Raw genomic sequence first — 7500 nt, forward strand, 5'->3', positions numbered from 1 at the left:
CTGGTCAATGACTAAAACACAATTATGCATCACGCACGCCAGCGCTATCCACGGTAAGGTATATATCTAGCGCTTATAGAGACGATAGCCACCTGCTAAGTAAGATTCAGACAGATGATTGTTAGATTCTGCGCTCCACTTGTTGCCAGAAAATACGCGAACGAACCGGCATACACAAGCGGACGCCATCGCACCGCACACCACGTACGCACACACGCACGCACAACAAAACATAAGAAATGGATGGGAGGGGCACGCCCTCCTCCATACTTGCTACCCTATAGAAACTGCCGAATCGTTCACACTCATATCTTGCTCGAGTGCATGATTTCCTGCCACGCCAGATTCGTTCCCCTCGAGAAGAAAAACCCCTAAATACCAGTTTCAACGCTTCAGTTTAAGATGCAGTGTGTTATATTGCTTTGTGGACACATAATATTTCTTCCCCGTGAGACTCCGTAAGCTATCGATAGATAGCTGACAGATGTTGTAAATAACCACATATATACACACGCCCACAAAAACAATACACACATACCAAAATTAATAGATGCAATGCATGGAGCATGCACTGGATTTGATATGGATGGATGATGGATTGGCGGTGTGGATGGATGGAGGATGGATGGATGGATGGATGGATGGATGGTGATGGAATTGGATGGATGGATGGCATGGATGGATGGATGGAATTGGATGGATGGATGGATGGATGGATAAATGGTCATGCATGATTGCAATGCATGCCATGCATGGATGGATGACTCGATGGATGGATAGATGATGGATGGTCGTGGAATGGCGATCGATCGATAGATAGATAGATAGATAGATGATAGATAGATAGAATTAGGACAGATAGATAGATAGATAGATAGAATAGACAGATAGATCGATAGATAGCATATATAGATAGCTAGATAAGATAGATAGCATAGATAGATAGACAGATGGATGATGAAATAGATAGATAGAATAGATAGATAGATAAGATACATAGATATTATAGCATAAGATAGATAGATAGATAGATAGATTAGATAGTAGATAGATAGATAGATAGATAGATAGATACATAGATAGCATAGATAGAAGCATAGATAGATACATAGATAGCTAGATAGATAGCATAGATAGATTAAATAAATAGATAGATAGATAGATTAGATAGTAGATATTATAGATAGATAGATAGATAGCATAGATAGATAGATAGATTAGATAGATAGCATTTAGGATAGCGTAAATAGAGATAGATAGAAAGCATTAGATAGATAGAATAGTTAGATAGATAGATAGCACTAGATAGATAGATCGATAGATACATAGATATATAGATAAGATAGATAGATAAGATACATATGATAGATACGATAGATTAGGGATAGATAGTAAGATTAGATAGTATAGTAGATAAGAATAGATAGATAGATAGATAGCATTCAGAATAGATAGATAGATAGATGATAGATAGATAGATAGATAGATAGATAGATAGACAGATGGAAATTGAATAGATTTAGATAGATAGATAGGATAGATAGATAGATAGATAGATAGATAGATAGATAGATAGATAGATAGCATAGATAGATAGATTAGATAGATAGATAGATAGATAGATAGAATAGATAGATAGGATAGATACATTACTACACTAGATAGATAGATAGGATAGCATTAGATACATAGATGCTATATAGATAGATAGATAGAATAGATAGAATAGATTAGGATAGATAGATAGATAGATAGATAGATACGATACGATAGATAGATAGATTAGATTAAGATAGATAGATAGATTATGCATAGATACATAGATAGATAGGATAGATAGATAGATAGCATAGATAGATAGTAGATAGATAGATAGCGTAAATAGATAGATTAGAAGATAGAAGATAGATAGTTAAGATTAGATAGATAGATAGATAGAATCGATAGATACATAGATATATTAGATAGATAGATAGATAGATAGATACATATAATATAGATTAGATAGATAGGATAGATAGATAGATAGATAGATAGATAGATAGATAGATAGATAGATTAGATAGATAGATAGATAGATAGATAGATAGATAGATACGATAGATAGATAGATAGATACGATAGCATTAGATAGATAAGATAGATAGAATAGATAGGTAGGTAGTAGTATACGGGTAGATAGGTAGCATAGTAGATAGGTAGATAGATAGATAGATAGACAGTAGATAGATAGATAGAAGATGATAGGATTAGCATAGATTAGATAAGATTAGGTAGATAGGTAGATAGCGCTAGATAGATAGATAGATATTATAATAGATTAGAAAGATAGATAGATCAGCATAGCCATAATAGATAGATAGATTAGATAGATAGATAGATAGATATGATACGCATAGATAGCATAGATAGACTTAGATAGATAGATAGTAGATAGATAGATAGATAGATAGATAGATAGATAGATAGATAGATAGATAGATAGATAGACAGCTAGATATACATATAGATAGACAAACAGATAGACGAATAGATAGGTGTTATACGAGATTCTATATCTATGTCACCTTCCCATCGTTTTAGAGGGGGAGAAATATGTGCACTTGATTTCCGTGGTTACGGCGTCTCTGGTTTACCGCCCTGGCACAATTGCGTCGCCTTTCGTGACTACATCACACATTCAACACTCGCAACACTCTGCTGCCGACATATGCATAGCAGCCTAAGTAAAATCTGCGCCGGCCGCGTTCATGTGCAGCGAGAGTGAGACTGTGTGTGATGCAGAGAGCAGAGAAGAGATGAGAGACGATAGCAGAGCAGAGAAAGAGAGAGGAGACGAGATTGAGAGTAAGTGAGATACTGAGAGAGAGTTGAAGAGTGTAGAGAGAAGAGAGAGAGAGAGAGAGAGAGTCTCTTATCGACTGCAATGCAGACGTTTGTGCCATCTGCCGCCGTGCTATAGAGGCGGCGGACACACACATCCCCACACACACGCACACTGAGTGGGTGACAATATTATATAGCAGACGACACTCGGAACACTTGACGTTCGACGACGACAATGGTTGACGGGGATTGCGATTATGAATAAGCGATTATTTAATAATTAACGATGTCATCATTATCCCGGCTGAAAAGGAAGCCGGTAACGTCCCTAGCTCCTGCCATTTCCTAAAAAGCGTACCCGGAAATGTACACGTAAAGGAGACGCTGACACTGTTGACACTGTTGACGCCTATTCTGTTGACAGTAAGACTGTTGACACTGCCTCTATAGCGTTTCGATGTACCGTAGTGTTACCGCGTAGCTGAAAGAGTTTATTTGTTTGTCGATGCGTCTATCAGACGTCGATACACAGATAGTGTGCACCCACTCATACTATCATAGTATCACTACTGTCAGCTAAAACAATGCGAAATCTCATGCGTTGCTCGCGGTTCGTTTGACGCACGCTCGCGGAAGCAACACGTTGTAAAGACGTTCGATTTTCTTCCTTTGCTAGCTAACATTTCACCAGCTAGCTAACATTTTACTAGCTAGCTAACATTTTACTAGCTAGCTAACATTTCACCAGCTATACTCAATACGTGATGAATTCATAGCACTTACGTACGACGCGCGCGAAAATATCACCTTCGTTCGAATAACAAAAGCATGAACACGTTCTAACAAACAGACAGAACAGAAGAACTATTATGTATATATATATGGATTACGTATCCGTGTCTTAAGTAATCTATAAGCACTTCCTATCGTATGGACTCACGTCGATCGCGGATGGCCGGGAAACGCCCGCACCGTAAATCATGTCGTCATCGTCCGATAATGAAAAAATTAGCCCGCGTATCAAAAACAAGAGCGTCATACAAAAACATGCGAACATCGCGAAGTGTAAAAGAGAGCGCGCGAGGCGATACGCGCGCGTCTAACTTACATGTGAAATCGAGCACAAGGCGTCGAATTTCCTCGCGATGCCGCCCGCAATCAGCTGAAACTTTCAGCGGGATCTTTACGCCTTGTCTTGGCGCTCGCGATCACGCTTGCTCCTTCACGCACGCACCCCCAATTTATAGAGGAATCAATCCGCGCGCGGGAAACACCTCACGCCGGATTTAGTCCTTTATAACTCGAATCAGAGCGCGGCTCCGTCGCTGTCGCGCCTTCACCCCCGCGCCACGCCGCTTACGTCATCACCACGATACCTGCTCCGTCCTCCGCCATCACCGCCGCCGTACGGCCGTCAGGGGCGGGATCTCGTCTCGCGGAGGCGAATCTGCATGCGGAGACGGCGCGCGCGGAGAAGCGGGGCAGGAGGCGTGAATGACGCTGGCGGGAGGGGGAGGGGGATGAAGGGGATGGAGGACGGGGAGGCAGGCAGGAGGAGGCGCGAGGAGGATGCTGGATCGATGGCGACACGGGACGCAGTTCAGGCGTCCCGCTACGCTAACGTGCGAGTAACATGCACTTAATGAGTTTGTTATAAATTAATCCACCGACAGCAGCAGCCGGCGCGCGGCGTGCTTCACGTGCGCGCACGCCTATAGCGGTACATGCAGGCGGCGCGGGCAGCAGGGGGCCGGCGGGGCGCCGTGTATGCGACGTCGTAGCAGGGGTTAGTACACGGTATAGGGAACTGTCCAGCTTGCATCCCATTTGCTTACTCGAAATCGCGGAGCGCGGCCTTTAAGGTGGCAGCGCTAGATTTGTTATGATGAAATCGTTACTGGTGCCTAACCGCGTTAGCGGACGGTGCTTGGTTTCACGCCTCCCATTCGAGTCATCCGCCTTGCAGGCGCACCGACGACGCAGTAGTGACGATAGCATATCGTCGCCTGGCCTCTCTTCCATTGTCTGACAATGCACGTTGGGTATATACACGTCGATAGTGTCTATAGTGATTCTAAAACGTTATTGCATTAAGAACCGCCGCCTAGACCGGTGATTGAGTTATTCCAATAACATGTGCTCATATATATATATATATATATTATATATAATAATATATATATAGCATAATATAGACGTATATAAGATTATTACATCACCTTCTCTTCAATATATAATATGTAATATATATATATAGGGAGAGAGAGACGAGAGAGAGAGCAGGGAGAGAGAGAGATGAGAAAGAGAGATTGAGAGAGACGAGAGAAACAGGAAAGGAGAGAGAAGAGATCCATACGGCGCCTGGTCTTTACGTCCCTACTTCGATTTGATTTATCGAGGCGCATTGTAATAAGAGACGCGCATTTACGCATCGATGCAGCTGCGTTACAAGATTGGCAATGCAAATTTAAAACATGGCGGCGATAATAAGGAGCAATGCGATTTCTTTAAATGAGCTTACAGACATGTTCTACCCGCGGTGTCATAGATCACCCCGTTTCGTCCCACGAACCACATCACATAATCACGTAGAGAGGGCGGGCCCCGCCAAACCCTTTGAAGAAAACGACCGCGCGCTAATTATTTCGATGTGCATTAATAATATATTGTGAGCTTTAGTATGAAGAGTAGCCGCGGTTGTCGAGCATCCAGCGGGTACGTCATGGCGATCGGCATCTCAACGCGTCGGCGTAGTTGACCGCGGCTCCGCCACCCCGTTGGGAAGACAGCCAAGGCTGTTGTGTTCCGCCCTCACTCCGGCCGAGAAGAGAGAGAGAGAGAGAAGGATGAGAGAGAGAGCGCAAGCTGTGAAAAACAATGGGAGGAGCGAGAGAGGAGTATGGGGCAATGGTAAATAACGGGAGGCGGAGTAGAGGGTGGCTCCGGGCGAACTGACGCCGGCAAGCATAGGTATTTTCATCCCATCTACGGTGCCGCACATCGTTACGCGTGTGTCAAGCTCTGTGGGTGTGCTCGCCGTTTGTATGCCGTGGTGTGTGGGAGTGAGGCTTGTGCGCCGGTGGGTCGTGTGAGGGGATGGGCGTGGCGTGCTGGGTCACTCTGGCGTGAGTGGTGTGTGCATCTGTAGACGTGAGTCGGCTGGTCCATGGCGGTGGATGGGGGTGGCGTGGTGTAATATGACGTGCGTAAGTAGGGTGTGGCAAGATTAGGTTGGTTGGACGGTTGTTGGGAGTCGAAATGCGTGGGGAGCAAAAATATATGTGCAAGGTGGGATTGCGCAGCGATCAGGGGGGGGGGGTATACAACTTAGGGGATACTCTACCCTAGAGCATATATTATAGAATTAATAATTCATCGTTCTACGTTACAGTGTTAATGATAGTTTAATGTACACCATTATGAACTTGGCTAATTTGGATATCGCGTCGCTGCTTTGAACGTTGGAACGACACTCCCTTTATCATTCAACTCAATAGGATTGCCCTCGTCTCTGTGGTCCGACGTAAAAACAAGGACAGAGGAAGTCAAAGAAGCTTTCTCATAATGGCCAGGGCAGAACGGAGAAGTCTCTCGTGCGTTCGCCGAGTCTGTTATAGCTTAGACCATCATCGGGTAGCATGGAATTCACCTACATCAGTATTACATTAGGGTCTAGCATCAGTCTCTGTTATACTTATACTCGTTTTGCATCATGCCACCGTGAGTAGCGTGTATTCATAATCAGTATTACATTAGGGTAGCATAGTCTCTTATATTATATCTGTTTATGCTATCAGTAGCCAACGTTAAGTTTAGCGTGTATCCAATACATCAGTATTACATTAGGGGTTAGGCAAGGCTTTGTTACAGATTATACTCTGGTATGCTATCATGCCACCGTTGCAGTAGCATCATTCATACCATCAGTATTACATTAGGGGCTTAGTAGTCTGCTGTTATACTCTCATCTCTGTTTATGCTATCATGCACCGTTGAGTAGCGTGTGTATTCATACATCTCTATGCTATCAGGCGACCGTAGAGTATAACATGTATTCATACATCAGTATTACATTAGGGGTTAGCATAGTGTCTGTTACAGTTATACTCTGTTTATGCTATCAGGCGACCGTAGAGTATAACATGTATTCATACATCAGTGTTACGTCAGGGGTTAGCATAGTATCTGTAACAATTATACTCTGTTTATGCTATCAGGCGACCGTTGAGTAGCATGTATTTATATATGAGTATTGCGTCAGGGGTTAGCATAGAATATGTAACAGTTATACTCTGTTTATGCTATTAGACCACCGTTGAGTAGAGAGTATTCATACATGAGTATTACGTCAGTGTTACAATTACACGAACCGCACACGCGTTTAACTGCGTGCTGTCTGTCTTGCACGCTGCTAGACACGCGTACAGACAAGCTACAGGCAAATGCAGCGTGTCTTAACGTGATTGCGTACTAGATTAGGTCCGCAAGTGTCTTTATTGTGTCACTTATGAGTGCTTTATCATTAGCAGTTGCGTAATGGGTAACTAACTAGCTATAAGCTAGCATGCGTGGCTCCCGCACACACACACGCGTCTGGTGCATGCGCACCACAGCGTGACGTAATCAGAATAAAGGTGAAATACACATCCGTATTTTCCGGTTATATTGCGTTAG

Source organism: Priapulus caudatus, unplaced genomic scaffold, assembly GCF_000485595.1.
Source record: "Priapulus caudatus unplaced genomic scaffold, Priapulus_caudatus-5.0.1 Scaffold168, whole genome shotgun sequence".
NCBI classification, from domain to species: Eukaryota; Metazoa; Priapulida; class Priapulimorpha; order Priapulimorphida; family Priapulidae; genus Priapulus; species Priapulus caudatus.